Source organism: Tamandua tetradactyla, assembly GCF_023851605.1.
Source record: "Tamandua tetradactyla isolate mTamTet1 chromosome 15 unlocalized genomic scaffold, mTamTet1.pri SUPER_15_unloc_4, whole genome shotgun sequence".
NCBI classification, from domain to species: Eukaryota; Metazoa; Chordata; class Mammalia; order Pilosa; family Myrmecophagidae; genus Tamandua; species Tamandua tetradactyla.
The window spans coordinates 288746-311680 of record NW_027518247.1 but is presented as its reverse complement, the minus strand read 5'-3'; the positions used below and the strand labels follow the sequence as shown (position 1 = coordinate 311680).

At 36.0% G+C, this 22935-nt stretch overlaps 1 pseudogene; it reads right to left on the bottom strand.

The window, feature by feature from the left end:
* Positions 1 to 590: 590 nt before the first annotated feature.
* On the bottom strand, positions 591 to 17671 carry LOC143672803 (F-box/LRR-repeat protein 14-like; annotated as a pseudogene).
* Between the last annotated feature and the right edge of the window lie 5264 nt (positions 17672 to 22935).

The window sequence follows — 22935 nt, the reverse complement described above, 5'->3', positions numbered from 1 at the left end:
CTTGTAAAGAAGGTCCCATGGTGTTTAACTCCCTCAGCTTTTGCTTATCTTAATCTCCCCCCATTTTTGAAAGAGAGTATTGTAGGATATAAAATTATTGGCTGGTAGTTGTTGTTTTTTTTTTTAAATAAAACAACACAAGTTCCAACACCACCAGAATAAAGAAAGTCATCTATTCCTCCATTTAAAAATAATTTTTTAAAACCCACAAACTCCATTTTTTTAAAAGAACAGAGATAAGACATGGATTTCAATATTATCCCTGTGCATTGAGCCCAGGGATTCTTACAGGCCAGTTCTGCTCCTCTGCTTCCAACAAGAAGCCTCACTGACCTTTTTGTGAGGAAACTTGGAATGACAGCAAGGAAGGGTGGAGTTTCAATATATAATAATCATCTACAAGACAATCTGCATTTCAAACATCCAAACAAAAAAACAGTTCAACTCTTATTTCTCCCACATATTTGTGCTATAAATTGAGTCAAGATTTAGAAACATGATTAGGTCCTCAAATCCCAATGGATAAGGAGAAAATTATAGCCAGAAAGTAGCAGTGGGACAATACTGGATAGATGATGGTTGGAAAGAAGTCAAAGTAAAAAAGACAAACAAATCATCTTCAGGAGAAAGGAGAGTGGAACAGACAACAGTATCAGAGGAGTGATGGGGTCAGGTTGGTTTTCATCCCCAGATGGGATGAGAATGGGCCCTTGTTGGGGTGGGTGCTGGAGGTGGCAGGACAAATGAGCCTGAAACTTGCTGTCATTGCCCAGTTCCATCAACGGCAATGACTTATGTATACTTATGCACTGGGAGTGAGGAGAGGATATTGGTGGTGAAGGGGGGATGAATAGGGAAGGACAAGGGAAGGGATGCTGTAGCCCTCAGCTGACCATCTCCCTGTCTGTCATCTGCCAGCTTCTCAGGTTGAGTACCCTGAGGCAGGACAGCTGAGTAACGCATTTCAGACCACACTTGGTGATTCCCATACAGCCATGCAGGTCGATGGCCGTGAGCGGGCTCAGGTGCTCAGCGGTCAGCTCTGGGCCTTTGTCCGTGATGTGCACACGATCTCGGATGTTGACCAGCCTCTGTATCTGTTGCATCATACAGTTGACACCACCTTCACTGATGTGGCAGGGACAGATGTAGAGGGACTTGAGGCCATCCAGCCCCTGAGCTATGAAGGCCAGGTTCTGGTTCCCCGTTTTGTCACAGAAGGACACATCCAGCCTTGATAGGTGCAGATTGCCCCTGGCCAGATGCGTGGTACCTGTGTCACTTATGTCACAATGGTTCAGGTTAAGGCTGTGTAGTCTGTCCATATATGACAGGTGCAGAAGGCCTGCATCTAAAATGCTGGCCCACAAACTGAGGTTGAGGAGCCTCAGGCCCTATGGCCCACAAGAGACATGCTTTAAGGAAAGATTGATGAGTTGCTGGCAGTCTTGCAGTGTGAGCTATTCCAAGCCCAGGGAGCCATCAGCCCCACTGCACATCATGCTGCAGGTGCTCCATGCTCATGTTCAACAGGTGGCCACAGCTATGGAGGTGAGGCTTTTGAGGCGCTGCAGGTCCCAGGCAATGGACAAGAGGCTGGTTTTGGTGATGTGGCTGCAGCCACCCAAGCTCCAGCACCTCCAGACCCCTGAGGTACTGGGTGATGCGGGCCAGGCTGCTGTCGGTGATCTATTTGCAGAGGCTCAGGTTGAGAGCGCTCCAGGAACTGCTCTCCTGCACCAGGCGTGGCCCAGCCAGTTGTCAGTAAGGTTGTAGCAGCAGCTAAGGTTGAGACTTTTGATGCCCCGGATCACATAGCTGAGGCTGCAACTCGGCGGATGCCCAAGGCCTGCAGGCTGAAGAACAGTGACAGGTTGGCCCGGAGCAGATGCAGCTCGGCCTTCACACACCACCACACCCACTTTTGGTAGGCGGCCCTCATGCACCGCTGCGCTGCATGCCCTCCCGGAAGTCCAGGTGGCCAAAGATCATGACCAGCAGCTCGGGGAAACGGCAGGAGATGTGGGTCTCCACCCTCCTCCACACGCCCTCCGTGGTGTGGATGGGAGGAGGGGCAAGCCCCTCCGCCGGCCCAATGGATGGCCTCCTGCCTTGCAGCTACGGGCGCTGCCTCGCTCCTCCTCCTGCTCTGTCCGTCCCTCCTGCCTGCCTGCTTGCAGGGAGGGAAGCCCCGGAGATTTCCTGTTGCCTTAGTCTCTCCCCAGCTTTTCTAACCTCCCAGCTGAGGCCCGCCCATTCCTCCGCTCAGGTGGGGGTCCGGCAGACCTATCCGGCCTCTAAGCACAAGTTCCTCCTCCCCCTGCCTCTGGGGCACTTGGCAACTGCCCCCGGCACCATGGATGCCTTGGCTGGAGCATGGCTTGTCGCTGACCCAGGGCAAGCAGGCCGGCTGGGCGTTTTCAATTGTACTAATTTTTAACACATTACCTTTGTTACGATTGATGAAAGTTTATTAAACTAGTTCCGTCATCCATTATTTACATTCAGTGTAATTTTTCCCATATACTACTGTTACTACCACCTTGTATTGGTATCATATATTTCTTACAACCCATAAAAGAACACTCATTTATTTGCCCTAATAATCCAGTCCATCATCTACAGTAAAAGGTTCACCATGTGGTGCAGCCTTATGCTTTATCTTTTAATTTTTATTATAGTAAAATCCCAAACTTTCCTCTTCTACACAAATTTACATACATAGTTCAGTGCTGTTGATTACATTTATAAAAATGTACTACCATCACCATCATCCATTCCAAACCTTTGTCAAAAAACTATATAAAGTCTGTATAAGTTAAGCATCAACTCGCCATTCTCGAACATCAATCTGTTTTCTGGTAACTCATATTCTAGATTCTAACACTATGAGCTTGTTTATTACAACTGGCTCATAACAGTGAAATAAAATATTTGTACTTTGTGACTGGCTTATTTCACTCAGAATAATGTGTCTTTGGATCTATAGTTAGTTTTCTTTGACCTATGGGTTGAATGTGCTGCTTGATTTCAGCATATTTGTGAAATTTCCAGTTATCATTCATTATTGATTACTAGATCATTCCAACGTGGTCAAAAAGATACACTGTATGATTTCAAACTTGTTAGATTTATTAGTACTTGTTTTGTAACTTACCACATGATCTATCCTGGAGAATGATCTCTTTGCACTAGAGAGTGATAAGTATTTGGTGTTGTTGCATCAAGAATCTATTAGCTTTATTTCATTCATAGAGTCATTCATGGCTTTTATTTTCTTGTCAATCTTCTGCCTAGATGTATTATACATTATTGTATATAGTAAATCGATATCTCCTACTATAACTTTAGAACCATTTATTTATCCTTTCTATTATCTCAATGTTAGCATCATGTTCTGCTCTCTCACTCTCTTTCTCTCCATATATATATATATGATACATATTTTTGTTGACTTGACTTCTCTATTAGTATATAGTGTAACTCTTTGTCCCTATTTTGTATGATTTTTAGTCCCTCCTCATTTCCTTCTGCATATTTTTCAGATATTATTCTTGTGGTTTACCGCAAGGATTAAATATTAATTCTTAAATCTATGACAATTACTTATGACTTGATAGCAACTTGGCTTCAATAACATACACAAGCACTCTTCCACCTTTATTCATTCCCCCATTATACAAATTATATCCTTACAAATTGTATGTCATAAACCATAGATTCATCATTACATTTTTTGTATGCTGTATGGCAAGGGTCATGTTTGATTCTTTTTCTATGTGAGCATCCCCTTATTGCAGCATGATTTGTTGAATTTTTATTTGTCTTGTTTCTCGTATGTTTGTTATTTGCTTTGGAATTGCATGGGCTGGGAATCAAATGTGGGTCTCACACATGGCAGGTGAGCATTCCACCACCGAACTATCCTTGCCTCCCATTATCAATATTTTATGCATTTTGTTTTCACAACTTTTATCAACTAAAAAGTGGAATTAGATACAGAAAACACAATACAGTAATAATGGGGTTTATATTTACCCATGTGATTACCTCTACCAGAAGTTTTTGCCATTTTATTCTTCTTCAATCCATTGTCAAGTATCCTTTTCTTTCAGTGTGAAAATCTTCTCTTAGCATGCTTGTAAGTCAGATTTGATGGTAATGAACTTCTACAGCTTTTCTTTTCCTGGGATTGTCTTAATTTCCCCCTAGTTTTTAAGATAGTCTCATTGGATACAAAATTGTTGATTGGCAATTCTTTTCTTTCAGCATGTAAAATATTTTGTTTCAGTGACATTTTCCCTCAATTGTTTTGAAGAGAAATCTACACTTCATTTTACAAAACATGTTGCTCTTTTCTTGAAACTTTCAGGAAATTCTCTTTGCCCTCAAGATTTGACTTGTAGACATCAGTGTGTCTGGACATGGTTCTCTAAAACTTTATCTTGTATTGTGTATTTGTTGGGTTTCTTGAATGTGTACATTCATGTCTTCATTAAATTTGGGATATTTTCTGCCATATGTTTTAAATATACATTCTGAACCATTGTCTCTTTCTTCTTCTGAGTCACCCATAAGGAATATTTTAGTATTCCTGCTGGTGCAGCACAGGACTCTTAGAGTCTGCTCATTTCTTATCAGTGTTTTTATTTTTTCTCCTCAGATTGAATCACTTCATATGTTTTACCTTAGGGTTCCCTGGTTCCTTCTTATACCAAGTCTAACCTACTCTTGAAACCCTCTAGGGTTATTTCTTATTGTTTTCATCAACCTTAGTATTTTAGTTTAGTTCCCCTTGAATTTCTTTTTATTCAGATTCTCTTATTGTTTGTTCATTGTTTTATGATATTTTTTATTTCTTTCTGTCTTCCTTTTTCTTTGTGAGCATTTTGAGGATCATTTTTCATGTCTTTGACCTGTATACCAAAGTCTAGTTTTCTTAATTGATGGTTTCTACATTTTATTCTGTTTCATTGGATGGGTTTCTGGATTTTATCTTATTTCTTTGAATAGTCATTATTTCAACTTCTTTGTTTTTCTTATAAATTTGTTGCATGCTGTATATATTATTATTTTAACTATGGGATTTAGTCCCTGAGCTGTGTGTTTAATAAGTTTATATTCAGTGAGGTGTATGACACATACCTCCTTGAGTGGTCAGAGCTAAAAACAACAACAACATACAAGCTGCAAATCACAACTTCCAATGTCTTCAAAATTTGGCTCCATTTTGTACAGTGCTCCCCCTCAGAGTTAAGCACTCCAGTCAAGCAGATTAGCCCAAGAGAAACAAGAAGCTCAAGGTAACGAATATCAGATCAATGCAAAACTGTGGTATCCTCTCCTTCTTTTCTGAGCTTGTGTTTTGTTCTGTTGTGTTGCTTCTGGTTTTAGAAATTCCTCTGTTGATTGGAAAATGAATGCCCCTCCAAGTTCCAGAGTCTTTTATTGTGTGTCTTAAAATGAGGGATCAATTTCTCCAGGTTTCCTTCATGATTGTTTCTTACAGTGCTTCAGCTGTCCAAGAGGTTCATCAGCTTCCACTGAAAATTCTGGAAAGCTATTCACAGATTAGTGTTTGGATAAGTCTTACAGATTGCCCCTGGATGGGTTGAAACCAACATACATGAACCCTAGATGCACCTAGAAGATTCTGCTTCCTCCATAACAGAGCCAGAAATCAAAAGCAAGAGTGCAAGTCTACACCTAACAGTGTCTTAGTGTGGGCGGGGGAGAAACCAGCTTCTCCTACCAGTTTAAACTTTCATTTTCTTCAGCACTTCCCCACTTAGAATTATACTGCAACTGTTTTACAGAATTTTGAGGAAGTGGCTTTGCCAGGTATGGATAGTTTTCCAAAGATTCTGTGGTCAGATGGAAACTTGGAGGGTCTATGTTGCTATCCTGAATAACTGGAGGCTACAAAATAATTTAAAGGGAACTGAAATAATTTAAGGAGGCAAATTTTATCCCCTGGAAAAATCACTGGTGATACAATTAAATGAGGTATGGTGGAAACAAACACAGAGAATACAATTTAACATTAAATATTTTATTAACTCAAAGGAGCCAGGAAGATGAGTCAGAAGTGTGAAATAGAGGACTTCAATTAATTAAAAAGTATATGACCATATAAATATAGATATAATTAGCTATTCCTAAAGGAAAACAAGTGTAAGAAAATACACGTCAAAATTAACAACATAATGATTTTCATTTTCTTCTTTGAATTTAACTGTATTCTAATTTTTGTGTAATGAACAAATATTTACTTCCATGGGAGTGTCACAATTTAAAATATGAATATGTTTCATAATAAAAACTGTGCTATTCCATCCCTGGTGGCTAATGAACTGGGCTTTCAGCCACAGGGTAATTAAGACTTTCTCTAAAAAATGCCTTCTCTGTACCCAAATACTATAGGCTCTCAAAAGAATATCAAAAAATCATTGTCAAAATTATGTAGCTTGTAAGATAAGTGGAATTCTCTGGATGAAACTTAGCATTGATGCATTAGTGCTTGGAAACCTGCCTAGTAATCTCCTTGGAAGTTGGTCCCAGAGAGAGCTGAATGGGTCTTATCAGTCATGGTCAATATAAGTGGTGCCTTGGCATTAGCAGGGGAAAGGCAATGATACTCTGTTCTGCTTTTGTTCATAGAAACTCCTTGGTACACTTGTGAGATGTAATTTCAGGGGAACTTTCATTTGACCAGGATATTAATAAAATCTGGATGTTCATTTATTTGCTTCAGGAAAAAACAGAACTGCCTGTACAAAAATTTAAAACTAACTTATCTCAAAGAAAACTGATATATCACAGAAATTTTCTTTTCTTTTTTTTTTTTTTTACATGGGCAGGCACCCAGAATTGAACCTGGGTTCTCGGGCATGGAAGGCATGCATTCTTACCTGCTGAGCCACTGTGGCCCACCTTATCACAGAAATTTTCAGTTCCTTATATGTGGGAAACAGTTGAGCTTGATATAGTTTTAGACAGTCATACTTGTCTAAAAGAAGTTCTTCACCTTTGGCTCAGGTAAGTGTTATTCTCAAATTTAGAAGGTTTTAGATTTGATCAAATAAAAAATAAAATAAAAAATCCACATCCATAGACATATAATTTATGTCTTACCTAAATAATGCCAAGATTTGTGGAAATGGTAATATAGAATTCATGGAATCTGAATGTACCAGCAATGAACAGAAATTCAAGATATAATCCTTGGAAGAAATTTTATTTTAAAATGACAAGTTAAAAAAACATGTTGTCTTTTGAAAGTTAATATTCAATATGTGATCTATAATAGTGCACCCTACAAAGAATCCTAGGATTTACTTTATCACCTGTTACTAGTATGACATAATAGTCAATATGAAACAACAGCAAAAGATACATTAAAACTATCATTAATTTTGTTTCCCAGAGCCTGCCCATGCCAAAAGAACAAAAAAAATTGTTTATTGCATATTTACACTACTTATTATTTTCCTGAATGTAATCATGAATAGAAATACAGTGTGCTAAATATGCTCTCTGGATTCAACCAATCTTTGTAGAATAATAGAATCAACACTTAATGGTTATGACATTGGACAACTTCATTAACTTTTTGTGAACTTTCTCTCATCTAAAAGATGGAAACAACAGTAATACCTAGGAAATAATATTTTCATTTGTATAAATGTATTAATAAATGGAAGCATTTACAACAGTTCAGTTTCACTCTAATTATTCAACATAAATGAATTTCTACTATATGAAATGCAAAGGATGTATTAGAACCTAGTATATATATATGGCAGTAAAAGTAAGAATTTTTCAGTCACATTTTGCAAATTACTCTTTATTATATATTTCTAGGAGTATGAAATTAACTTGTAAAACTGCAGTATCACTCATATAAACATAAAAAAACTTTAAATCATTCATGTCAAGTATCAAATTTGATTTCTCAACAGTTTACAATTCAATGCTATGGAAAGTAGTATAACACACGTGTTATACTGACTTCATCCTTGTTGGACTCCAGAGAGTTCTCCTTATGGTATTTCTCCTCATATATCTGATTACTGTGCTGGGAAATAAAGGGATGATACTCATAATCTGTTTGGATCCCCAGATTCAAACCCCAATGTATTTTTTCCTCAGTCACCTCTCATTCCTTGACCTTTGTTACTCAACAGTCATCACCCCTAAAACCTTAGAGAACTCAATGACTTTCAGCAAGCATATTTCATCATTGGGCTGCTACAGCCAGATGTACTTTTTTGTCTTCTTGTGTGGCACTGAGTGTTTCCTTCTCTCTTCAATGGCCTATGACCACTATGTACCCATCTGCAATCCTCTCCACTACCCAGTTGTTATGTCCATGAGATTCTGTTGTGCCCCTGTCACTGGGTCTTACATGATTGGCTTTACTGACTCCTTGGTCACTGTTCTTTGCATCCAGAGTTTGCATTTCTGCAACTCCAATGTAATCTATCATTTTTTCTGTGACACATCCCCAATTTTAGCCCTTTCTTGCTCTGACACTCATGACATTGAAATCACAATATTCTTCTTGCTGGCTCCACCCTAATGCTTTCCCTTATGACAATCTCTGCATCCTATGGGTCCAATCTGTCCACTATCCTGAAAATTAATTCCACATCAGGAAAGCACAAAGCCTTCTCTACTTGTGCTTCCCACCTCCTGGGAGTCACCATCTTTTAAAGTACTACAATTTTTACTTATTTAAAACCATCTAAGTCTAACTACTTGGGAAAGGATCAGGTGGCCTCCGTTTTTTATACTATGGTGATCCCCATGCTGAATCCACTCATTTATAGTCTTAGGAACAAAGAAGTGAAAAATGCTTTCATTAGAGTCATGCAGAAGAGAGAGGGCTCCAGGCAATTGAAGTGATAGTGACTCTGAATATTCATGTTTATCTTTTCTTTCTTTCCTATTGTGTATTTAGTTGACCTCTCTCTAAAAGTCATGACACCCTTCAATTAAACTGCATTTCTCTTGAATCACACTTTACATCACCACACATAATCTAGACTATTTCCAAGAACATATTTAAAAATTCTCATAGTAACTGGAAGTCATGAACTATATCCCATATCTGTGGGCTAACTATATGTGGTTTTAAGGGCAATGGATGAGAAAAAACATAGGTCTTCTGTGAAATTATATCATAGAAATCCCCATGCATGTTCCAATTTCAGATAATTTTATTATGTAGAGCACTTTCAGAAGTTGTTCCATTTATTCTGTAAAAAAGAAATGCAGCTGAGTTGTAAAGAGCACTGCTTTGAACTGGACAATCCAAGGTTTAGATTCTAGATCTGCTGGGTTTTAAGCAGACTTTCATTTGGTAAGTCATTGAGAGTTTGTCTCAGTTTCCCTAAATGTAAAAGAAAATTAGTAATTCTAAATCCATAGAGTTATTGTAAAGTTTAAATCAAATCATCTAATGTGAAATACTTTAATGCAGTACTGAAAATTTGTGGCCTTCATAAGAATAATTAAAGTTGTAAAATTTGAATGCACAATGTACTTTTTTATGAAAATATTTACTGGTGTTTCATAACTAATTTGGTTAATCTTATTTATAATCAAGCAGTTAAATTGGAAATTAGTACATTAAACATTTGTTGTTAGAGCAAAATAAAATATTATGGTAGTATATTTACAAACAAAATATGTGAATATTGCAGAAAATATAAACATTTTAAATAATAAGAAAATAGAAATATTCTAACACCATTTTTAATAGCTTTTTTCATGATCTATGTACATATTTTTATGCTTATATTACAAACATGTTCCAAATGTTTCTCTTTTTATTATTCTTTTGTATTTTTAATTTTACATTTTTCAATATATCATTTGGTGGTTACCTTGTCATTTAAAGTTGGGAGATAAATGTTTTCTTGGTACATGTGTGAGATCCTTCAATGTTTAATATTTGAAATTTTGTGAATTAATCAGATTAAAAATCTGCATGCAGTAATGTCCCTCATGTGTCTATCTGCTAACCATTTGAAAATTCTACCATTTTGTGATCTCAACAAACTTCAGTAATTATTTCTTTTTTACATTCAGTATAATTTAAAACAGTATTTTGATTCTGATATCTACAGATTTGTTAGTTAGAAACAAATTCTCAAGTTAAACACTTGGCTCATTTGTTTTACAATTTTCAATTGCAGAAAATTTGTAATGGTAAGGATTTATACTGAGTCCTAATTATGTGAAATCTCATAAATTCTCATCAGGTAGGTTGCTCAAATTTCCTTTAAAAATTCCACTACAAATTCTGGGATTGTAGCTTAAATTTTACTTGATATTCCAAGTTTATAAAAGAAAATATTTTTCCCATGTTCCAATAATTTGATTATAATAAATTTTAGCCTCTGTTTAAAGGCATAATAATGTTTAACAATTTTTCACTGGTTCATCACTATTTATTTATTTATTCAAATTATTAAAATTTATATTATTTTCCTTTATCCTCTTCATTTATGTGAAAAGTTTAACTTAGCAGATATAATACTACATGAATGATTTCATTATGACATTTTCTTACTTGAAATCTGTTGTTTAGAATCTATATAGTTTTGCAATTCATCTTTGAATTGACCTTTCTTTCATTTATGTGCATTTCATTGGTTTAGAAAATATATCCATTAATATGTATTAACAACCTTGGTCAACAGAGCCTATAAATTTGTTAGGCAATAATAACTTCAGGAAATCCTTGCTTTTTTATTTAAATTAAGAATACCTACCCTCTCATAATGTACTCCAATGAGCAACTATATTGTTATTAAATATATATAACATTACTTTGAGCAATATAAAAACATGACTGTTTGCATTTTCTCTCTTATGCCTAATTATACCAGTGGGGATCATATTTTATGTAAAATGTAATATATGGTCTGGGGGTTTTTCCCCTCAGAAATCCCCAAAGCATGCTTGTCTATATACACATGCTTTGTATATTTATGTTTTCTTTTATTAGAGAAGTTGAAGGTTTTGAGAAAAAATGAACGTGCATAAATTGCAGCACACCAATAAATTTCCTTATATTAACACCTCATATAAGTGTGGTGATTAAGGTGGTAGCATTATTTTAATTGTGCTGTTAATTAGAGCCATTTCTTACATTAGGATTCAATATTTGCAATGCAGTCTTATTTTTTGTCTCTAGTAGGATATATTCAGAACCTAAGTTTCCTCTTTATATCATATTTGAAATCCTTTTATTCATGATGCCATGATGCAATTCTATGTATTTCAATAGTACAACTATTTAAATAATGGTGAAGGAAGTAAAATTGGAGTACTGCATGACAAAATAAAATCAATAGCTTTTGTTTGCAAATGATTGATTTTATGTAATAAGTGAAAAAATAAATTATATTTACACAGCACCTACTGAATGCCAAATGATATTTAAAGGGTTTGAGGTTTACAATTAATCTGGTTTATCTTCACAAGAGAACTCTCAAATAGGTACTGACAATATCTACAATTTAATATCTGGTAAAGGAAAGCTATCCTCCTACTTGTTCAGGCAAAGACTTGAGTCATTTTCATCTCTATATCACACACCTCACATCCAGTCCATCAGCAAGTCTTTTTGATTCTATGTACAGAATATTTTGAGGGGTGGCTATTTCTCAATACTTCCTGTGCCATGACCTTGCCCAAAAAACCATCATCTCAGTCATTAAATTATTGATGAAGCTTTCTAGATTGTTTCCCTCTATTCTGCCTTATTCCCTTTGAGCTTAATCTTAATATAGGGGCCAGAAGAGTACTGATTTAAAAAGTAGGTGTGATCATGTCACTTGTCTTAAAAAAAACTACAAGATTTCCCAGGCATTAAGAGTAAAATTCAGTATTTTTAGAAGAGTCTCCATATCCTAAATGGCCTTGTTCCTCCTTGCTCCCATAAACTCATCCTTCATCATGGAAACTTTCACTCTCACTTTGGAGTGGCCACACTGGCCTCCTCACACTTCCCTATACCTACTAGTCCAGATGCTACCTGGACTTTTTTCATTTTCTCTTTTTCTTGAAATGCCCTGCCACCACATAACTGCATGAATCTTTTTTCATTCTCTTCCTTATAAGACCATGCCTTGACATGTTATTTAAATTCACCCCTGCCCCCATTCCTGGTCCTTGCTGCATTTGTATTCCATAGAATTCACCCCAACTAATCTTTCATTTTGCTTTTCCCTTTTATTTCTTCTGTTTTCCTCCATAATGAAAACTCTGTGAGCACATGTTTTTACTTATTGTGTTCAACACTGTATCCACAACACCTAGAACAGTGCCTCAATAAATGTGTCTGAATTGCTAAATTTTACATATGGTGAAACTACTGGGGCTCAGAGAGATTATAGAACATGTTCATGCTCAGGTAACTGCTTCAAGGACAAGCTCATATCTGAACCCAGCCAGTCTGACTAAATAGCTCACATTCTCCATCACCAATCTATGATATGCTACAATATGATTTATTATTATTATTAGAGAAAAAAAGAATCATTGCTTTATTATATTTTAAACAAATAAGCAAAAACTACAAGCTCATTGAGAATAATATATTATTGGCAGGAATCCTTTAGATATTCCTGCCAATAATATACTATTACTATTATACTATATACTATTACTATTACTATTATACTATATACTATTACTATTTTTTTAGATGTACTGAGAGAAGAATGTGTGACTCTGGTCATATCAGCTAAATCTTTCCAAACATGCATGTATAGTCCTATTTACAGAAATAAATGATTTGAAAAGGAAGGAAAGATTTATGAGGTGATGTGACTGGGCTGCCGAGAGAACTGTGTTTGATACAGGCTGTCCTTGTGTGAGAAAGGCATTCAGAAATACCTTAGCTCAACTACAGAGAAAGTATCATCCTTGGCTGTAACAGTGGAGACTTGCTGAATAGGGTCTGTGGGTTGCTTTTTTCCATAAGGTAATCCTGGGACCCAAGATTGTTGCTCTAATTCCCAAGAGGTCATCCTTTCTTAATGACTAAAAATGTTTCAAATAACACTCTGTCCACATTTCAGTTTTCACATTGTAAAAAGAATTCCCACATTTTTGTAATGTGGTAGATTTTTAAGGAAAAATTCAATTGCATGATATAGGACTGTTCAGGTTATCTATTTTTTCTGGTGAAAGTGTCTTTAAGGAATTGTATATTTTTTCTAAATTAGGAAATTGAACACCAAAAAGATCTTTATAACATTTCATTACTATCCTTTCAAAATATGTGGATAACTATACTGTTATCACTTGATTCATACTTTTTTTTTACCTTGGCAGGCACTGGGAATTGAACCTTGGTCTCTGGCATGGCAGGTGAGAACTCTCCCTGCTGAGTCATTAGGGCCCACCAATTTCATTCATTCTTATTTGACAATTTTTTTCATAGTAATTGCTCTAGACATTATTTGCGTCAAGTAGGAAAGCTCCAATTTATCTTTCCTAATCTTTGCACTATTTTTGCCATCAATTTTACTTCTATACATGATTAAAGCCCTTTAATGCATCAATGAAGTTTCCCTTATTTTTCAAAATCCAATATTTGATATATTTACTATCATTTTACATTTTTACATTGTTATTTCTTTGAGTAAACAAAAGATCCTTTTGCTATCATACTTCATCTGCCTGGAAAATTTTTGAAGCATAAGGCTGGTGGTTATAAATTATTTCTGTGTGTGTGTGTGTGTGAGTATTTGTATATCAATTTTCCTGAAAGGGTCTTTTTTTTATGTTTGAATGCTCTTTCACTGGGTATTGAGTGCTGCAAATGCAGTTATTATCTTCAGCACTTTAAACATCCCTCCATTTCATTATGGCTTGATTCATTTTTAATATGTACATGTCTGGTGTAATTCTCATAGCTTCTCTTCTGCATGTGATATGTACTATCCTCTGATTGCCTTCATAATTTACCTATATTTTCATTCACATGTGAGACCAAAATGTCTAGATATGCTTTTGTGTTGATTTGCCATTTTTATTTAACCCTCTTGGGGTCCATTAATTTGATAGATATAGATTTGATGTCTGTCCTTATTTTCAGAAAAGTTTGATCATTATAACCTTAAATATTTCTTCTTAGGTACTCCCTTTTCATCCTTGTTGTAAGACTGCTACTGTATGTACATTATACTGTTTGATATTTTACCAGAGCTGTTGGGTACCTTTTTGCATGCTATTTTTTTTGTCTCAGTGCTTGTCTGAAAGGATTTATGAACCCTACAAAAGCTGTGATTTAACCCTAAGCAATTATGTTGGAGCAACCATTTCTCTTAATCCATATTCAGCACTATAGCTTGGAAACTTGATTGGTGATTCAACCAATGTGGGTTAATACCCTCAAAACCTGATTCGATAGAGACATGTCTCCACCCATACTATGTAGGTCTAGATTAGTTTACTGCAATTTTATGAAAGAGGAAACATTTTAGAGAAAGGAGAAGATTCAGAGGGAGCAGAGAAGAATTACAGAGTCATGAGAAAGCCACAACAGAGAACAACACAGAACCATGAAGCAGAGAGTCCACCTGCCATTTTGGAGATGAAAAAGAATACCACTCCTGGGGAGCTGGATAGGAAGTTAGAAGATAATGTGAGTTCACCATGTGCCCTTCCAGCCAAGAGAGAAACTTGGACAGTGTTCACCATGTGCCTTTCCACTTGAGAGAGAAAATCTGAGCTTCATCAGCCTTCTTGGATGAAAGTATCTTAACCTGGATGCCTTAGATTCGACATTTCTATAGACTTGCTTTAATTGGGACATTTCCATGGCCTAAAAACTGTTAACTTGCAACTTATTAAATTCCTCTTTTTAAATGCTGTTCCATTTCTGGTATATTGCATTCTGACAGCTAGCAAACTAGAACAGCTTTTTTCTGTTTGATAAATTCTTATTGACTTATCATCAAGTTTGTTGAATCTTTCCTTGTTTTTATTGATACTACAGATGATACTGTTGCTGGACATTTTTTTATTCTTCTGTTATATGTGTTGCATATGTGTGCTTCATAAAAGTTCTATTTATAGCATTTTTACCTTTTAACTCCATCCCTATGGTAAAATTCCTCATGTATCCATGCATGTTTTCTATCCTTTCCTCTTTATACTTTAACCTATATTTCTCTTTAGTCATAGACCATCAGAAACACCTGTGGTTGAACAATGTGATTCTATTTCTCATTGCAGTAAAGAAAAGCCCATGACATGAGAAAGTGTGCAGTTTCAAAGGAAAAAGGAACAATCTAAAGAGCCTATTATAGGATTCTAAAACAGGTTGGGTAACCAGGGAGTGGGTAAAATTAAGCCAAAATTTGCTATTCAACTAGATGTTGTCAGAAAGCAGAAGCAATTCCATAACTAGGTACCTCAGTAAATTTTATCTGTCCTTTGGCAAACAAAAGTAAGAAAAAAGCTGTAAGTGGTAAAAATAATACCAGTTCCTCAATTATTAAGAGAGGAGGAGGAAGATATTTAGTATTTTGTGTGCTGCATATTGACCTTGTCTGAATTCTCTCAACGTGCCCCAGTTTTTTCCTGGAGCATTTGGTAGAGACCTGCAGATAAGATATTGAAAGTGAATGAAAATCCCTTGATACTAGAGCTCAGTGCTGTTCCCAGTTGGCACTGTAGCCCATAAATAGATTTAACAATTATATAAAATTATCTATATTCTCCCAATCTGCTTAGATAGTAACCACCTCTTTCTCCTACCCTCTTTCTAAAGTGAAACTCTTCATTTATCACATTTCCTTTTCTTTGAGGGGCTTGCCCCTCCTTAGTAATTGATTTCTTAGATGTGGCCAACATTATCACTCATTGTAGGCTTAAGACATGTAAATTTTTTCGTTATTGGCTTTTTAAAATTGTCAGGCTTGAAAAAATGTTCATGACCAATTTGTATATCATAAGTAGTAATGGAATTCTTGTATTTTTTTTAGAATCACATTTACTGCTGTGGCTTAAAATATCTCTTTTCTGTATACCTCCATACTTACCATTACAATAGCTTCTGGTGATTCTGCTACTACTACTTGAAAATGTACTTGACCCTCAGAGTCATTGTAGAATTATATGATCCATTTATATTTTTTATCACCCATTTACTTTTTTAATTTTTATTTACTTTTGCATGGGCAGACACTGGGAATCAAACCTGGGTCTCTGGCATGGCAGGCAAGAACTCTGCTGCTGAGCCACCATGTTCCAACCCATCCATTCACTTTTACAAACTTATTTTCCTCTCCTTCCTCTGCAGTTTTAGTTTGCTAAAGCTGATGAAATGTAATAAGTTAGAAATGGATTGACTTTTGTGATGAAAATTTATTAACTTACAACTTACAGTTCTGAGGCCATGAAAATGCCCAAATCAAGGCATCAGCAGTTAATGTTTTCTCCCTGAAGAACAGCTTCTGGTGATCCTCGACTCCTATGTTACATGGACAGGCACATGAAGATGTCATCTGGTCATTCCCTTCTTTCCCAGGTTTTGTTACTTCCAGCTTCTGGCTTCAGTGTCTCCTTCTATGAGCTTCTTTTGTTAGCCCTTGTCTATGAGCTTCTCTGGGACTTTTTTCTGTGTCTTCTCTCTGTCTCTTATTCTCTTCAAAAAGACTTCAGTAAGAGGATTAAAACCCACTTAATGAGGTGAGTCATATCTCAAATTAAGATCCTACTGACTAAAAGATCCTACTTAAAGTAGGTCCACACCCACAAGAGTGGATTAGCTTTAAGAACATGATATTTTCTGGGATACATATAGCTTTCAAACCATCACATTCTGGATCACCAAATGACATGTTCTGTCCATATTCAAAATACATTAATTCCATCACAATATCACAAAAGCATTAATTTTTTCAGTGACAATATTAACTATCAGGACTCATCAACATCAGTAATAGGTGTGCTCTTTCAGTGGACATATTTCCCTTCTAGCTGTGGACATGTGAAGAGATTATCTGCTTCCTATGTATAAAGGAGGGACTGTTGCAGAGTGAACATTCCGATTGCCATAAGGAGAAATTGGAAAGAAAACTCTATCCTAAAGAGTTCCAAAATCTTTCAGGGCAAACCCAATTAGATTTCAAAGCTGAGGGTCATCTGTAGAATATTCTTTGAACTCTGGGAATGATACAGCAGTGGCCCCAACTTTTTCAAATGCTTATGCAGCAGCTTTTCTCTCTTTAAACATTGGGGTGAAGACTCTATCATCTCCAAGCTTTGCAATGATTGCCAGACCCAAGGTTCCACCCTTATCAAACACTTGGGTGGCAGCTGGACTCTTCACAATCTCCAGAGCAAGGTTCAAGCCCATCAGAACAGTGAGGTGGTGGCCAGATCCACCTCAATCCCCAGGGAATGTGCTCCACCTTATCTGAAGGCTGGGGTGGCAGCACTCTTTCTGAAAAATGGGGTAGACAAACACTCTCAAACCTCCAGCATCTGGGAATTCTAAGGTGACAACACTTTTCCTGAACAATGGGGCAGAAGGCCCAACTTCTGTAAGCTCTAGGACATACTTGTCCTTTCCACATTCACTGGTGGGCCCACTCTCTCTGCCCAAGAAGAGGTGTTTGTTCCAGATCTCAGCTTCCATGGTTCTGTCTTTGAAGTAATTTTTCCTTCAGTCTGTGTCTTTTCTGTCTGCTTTAGTGTGCACTGCCAATGGTTCTGTTCATATAGATGTTGCAAATCCTTGCTGGTTTTGTATGCAGAATGTATGAGTCAAACCATCAGACAAGATCTTCCATAAATCTTTTCTAGATATCTTCACCTCCAATGGTGACTTGTGCTGAATTGGCTCTTTGGATCAATGTTCAGCTAAATCCTCACATGAAACACTATTCTCTGGAAACTCACTTTCCAGAAGTTCAAAATTTTCCAAATTTTCAAGTTATGGTTTAAGTGAGTTTGTGTGCCCAGGAGTTCAGTTCTCAACTTCTCTTTTCTCTCGTATTTTAATATAACATGCAAGGAGAACCTACAGCCTACTTTTCTCCTTTAGTCTATAAATCTCAGCTAAATATCCAAGTTCATTCACATTCAAATTCTGCCTTCCACCAACACCAAGCTTCCTGGGAGTACCTTTAGCATCTATATTTTTACCAACAGTTTCTTCAAAGCAATAGACCCTTTTTATGTAGCACTACAAAATTTATCAAGAATCTTCCCCATATCCACTTACAAAGCTGTACTAGCATTTTTGATACTTAGAAGTATAGTACTCTAGTCTTCTGGTAAGAAAATTTATTTATTTTGCTAAATATGATAAAATGCAACATACCAGAAATGAGTTGGTTTTACACTGGGGAGTTATTAAATTATATGTTTATAGTTCTGTGGCCATGACATTGTCCAAATTAAGAAATCAACATACAATAACTTCTCACTAAAGACAAGATTCCAGTGATGCTCAATTCCTCTGTCATATGGCCAAATGCATGGTGACCTCTGCTTGTATCTCCCTTCTCTCCTCGATTTGTTGCTTCAAACTTCTGGTTTCAGCAGTGTACTGTCTGGCTTCTGTGTTTTTCCTTGTCTCTGAGCTTCTTTGAATTTACTCTGCATATTTTCTCTGTCTTTTATCCTCTTATAAAGACTCCAGTAAGAGGGTTAAGACACATCCTGAGTGGGTTGAGCCACATCTCCACTTAAGATCCTACTCACCAAAAGATGCTACTTACAATGGATCTATACATACAGAAATGGATTAACTTTAAAAATGTTATTTTTCCTGTTTGGACAGCTTCAAATGAAAAGAGCTACATAAAAAATTGTTTTATCATCATCAATTAACAAAAGATTCACAAGACATTTTACCTGGTTATATAGAGAGGAAGTGAGGTTTGGGACATTAAATGAATCATAAAATGCTTATTTCATTCAATGTTGATATTTACTTTCTTCTGTCTTCTTTCTTAAATACAATGTAAGACTACACTAAAATAATTAATCAAATTGCACAACATTCTGATTGAATACAACAATATATCTGCTATGTTCATGAAATACATGACACTCCAAAATTTTGGGGGGAAATTCAATCATGCTTTCTTTTTATTTCCTTAAAATCACCCATTGCTCATCTGTGTACACTCCTAAAGAATTAGTTATGCTGTGCCAGTAAATGCAAAATATATGCAAATGTGGGCTTTAAGAAGTATTATATGACAGGAATGGAATGCTCATGTTTGTATGTTTTTATGCTTAAAAAAATTTAAATAAAAAAACAAAACATTGGGCAGCAACCAGCCCACCTGAATGTACTATCCACTACTGGGCCCCTCCTGGAGAGGTGTGAGTGTAAGAAAATAAACCCTGATTTCTAAGATATGTTTTTCAAAGATCTGTTTTATGAAGTTAAGACCTAATGGAGGGAGTCATAGAAAATTTTGTTAATCAACCATTTTGATCTAACAAGACAGGGGGGAAGAGAGTAAGTAAAGCTAAACAATAAAAGCATATTGCCCTAAAGTTGTACACCTCTCACCTCTCCTCTTCCAAGAGTGCCCACATGCTCCTCTTGCATGTACTCAATGAACTTTCTACCAGCTTGTTCAATCTGTGTTATGCCCTTGAACTCATTCTCAAGACAAAACCAAGAACCTAAGGATTCAATGCTGACAATATGAAGACAATTTAGATTATTTCATGTGCACAAAATGAAACATTAAAAGAGATGTGAACTGCATTGTTTGGAATAGAGAATACTCAAAAGGAACAAAATGATCCTTTAGTTTAAGTACACAAACTCACCCATAAGCAGTCATTCTGTAATCCTTTTTATGACTGAAATAAATAATTCATCTATTTTCTAAGTACTGAATTGAGTATAACAAAACACTTACCTGCATTCATTACCTATAATTGTAATTCTCACAAGTACTACAATTTTATGTTTGTAAATGTAAAATACTTTCTAATTCCATTGAAAACAGAGTATAATTCAACACTGAGGACAAAATAATTTGATTAAAACTATAGCTATTAAGAAAAGGCTAGAAATATAAATTAGGTTAGAAGAATACATTGTATTCTAAACTTAGAATGTTGCATGTCAAAGTTAACATAGCAAATAATACCCCCTGGTACAGAATAACTCAAAAAATGTACCAAAACAGTAGATAAAAGATCCAAAAACAACGCAAAAAATTCCTACCTGACCAGTTTTTTCCTATTCTGTAAAATAAAACTAGATTGGAGGATTTCTAAACTTCCTTTCAGTTCTTTTTCCTCCTCTTTTTGATTTATCAAATCAAATACCAGTTGCTTTTTGCTTTACAATGATATGGTTTCAGGTCATTTTTTTTGACCACTCAGTAAAGATACAGTTTTATTTAAAAGAACTCAGCAAAGAAATAACCTTCTGCAAATCTATGAAGTTTAATTTGCATTCTCCTTTGGTAACTCATATGGGTTGAATAGTTTTGATATGACTGCCAGTACCTGTATATGGCCTTATTTGGAAAAAAAATTCTTTACAGATATAATTATATTAAGGATCACAAAATAAGATTATCTTGCATTAGAGTGGACACAAACTCAAGGAAACTATTTTGTTCTGAGAGAGAAGAGACATAGTGTCCCTGTCCCACCCCCATTGACAGGGACACTAAGCATCCTTTGTTCTAGAAGCTCACCTTCCCCTGCCATCCCTGTTTCCACTGCTCCCTCATTTAGCTATGGCTAATCTGGACACTAGATTGTGCCACAGTTGCAAATTCCTCCCTTCCTACCCATCTCATCTCTTGACATTCATTGTCTTCCTTTCATGACACAGTCACCTCTCTGTGGGCTAGAGACAGGCAGAATGAAGGGACTCCCAGTTACTAACACTGTAGCCCATTTGGGAGTGGGTGGCTATAGACTTGTGAATAGTGATGTTCTCTTTATCCCTTCTTTTATGTATCAGCTCTTTCTGTCACTGAGAAATTGGGAGGGGGTGGTGGAGATAGGCAGAACGGTACACATAGGCTGCCTTCACTTTCACCTGGGGTGTGATGAGTTCAGTTTTCATTTTACACTTTTGTGTTTTGATATAACCTTGCCCTTATTGATCAGCCACTTCACATCTCTTCCCAGACTAGGCTCGGTGACAGATGCAGTCTTTGTGACCATGAAAAGGGCCTCAGCAACATCAGCTCTAAGTACCCTACATCACAACCCTGAATTTCTGTTCAGTCACTTATGACCTTTGCACTTTGGAACAGCCCTGATGCTCCAATGGTTCCTGGAGGACATGATTTCAAAAGGAGTTTGGGACCACTGCTACACACTAAGTTTGTCTCTTCCCACCCAGCATGCCCCCCTGCACTAATTCATCTAGAGATCAAACACATATTAAAATGAGCATTAGAAAGAGGGAGACGTGGGCTTTTAAAGACTCTGTTATGACCTTTAATTTGAGAGAAGTGGGGAGGCAATGGAGGTTTTCCACTGAGAGCTGATATGATAGATTTTAAATTTATGGAACTTTTGTTATAAGAGATGATTGCACACTTCATAGCTTTGCTATCAACTTAAGTCTATGGCTTATCTTAGGGTTCACAGTTTGTGTAATGTAGCTCCATGGATATTTAATTTTTTTCTGTTGCCATATTTAAAATCTAACATTTCCTTTTTAATCATATTCAGATATATATTTCAGTGTTGTTAATTGAAATCACAATATTATGCAAACATTACAACCACCCATTAGCAAAACTTTTCCTTCTATCCTAATAGGACCCCTGTCCTTAAATTCCTATCCCTTAGCTCCATGCTCCCCTGGTTACCTATACTCTGGACTCTGATCTTCTGAGTTTGCTTTTCCTAATTGTTTCAACTGTTAGAACATACAATATTTGTCCTTTGGTGTCTGTGGTATTTCTTTCAATATTTCACTCAACTAAGAAAGAAAAATGACTTTTTTTAAGAAAAGGAATGGATGAATAGGTAAAGGATATAAAAATGAATACCTGTAAATATAGGCATAAAAATAATACTGTGCAAATAAAGTAGTACTATTAGAGAAAGTGGATCTCTGTACTCTAAAGATAAGAAGGTCAGTATAAAATAATAATAGTAAATTTTTCAGAAAATTGCAATATTTCTAAGCAGAGTTTCAAAACAAGAGAAACATTGAGAGAGTTCAAAAGAGAAATATAATTTTAGAAAGATATTTAATAAATGTGAGGGATAAAATTATTTTTAAAATGTAGGACAAATAAGTCATGTTTTCTTTCTGCTTCTTACTCCTGATCTGTCAAAATTATTTTTCTATTAGGGATGGAATATTGCCATCCCAACAACAGATAGTTAGAAAAAAATGTTAGTAATAAAAGTTTTTGATATGATTCTTTCTTTGACTGTTGCTTATTTTATTTGAAAGTATACTTAATGACTATAAAAAGTTTTCAATGCTGGAAGAAAAACTCCCTCACAAGGATTTTTCAAGGAGTAAGCAGTCCCTATTGAAATTGTTTTAACATAGACCATCCTAAATCCTAAGTTCACCTATTGTGAAATAAATTGATGCTGGCCTTTTAATCTCCAAATTAGATTTCCTCAGTGTTACTGAATCTTTTATTTATAATTTATCTGATCCCTTTGTACCTGCTTGTACTATGTTCACCTCCTTTTCCCAACCCTTGTCAAAGTTGAAAGGGTTCATTTGTCAAATCTCTAATTTGAGGGTCCTGTCCATCTTCAGGATTCAAATTATTTGGATGAGGGCTCACGAAAAGCTGTGATTTTTTTCATGTGTCTGGCTTTTAAGAAAATCATTGGAGTCAGAGCAATATTATATTTGCACATTTCTGCATCCAAAGGAGGTGGAGTTCTATATTCCTTTTTAAATTTCATCCAGTGTGGTTGCTTCAA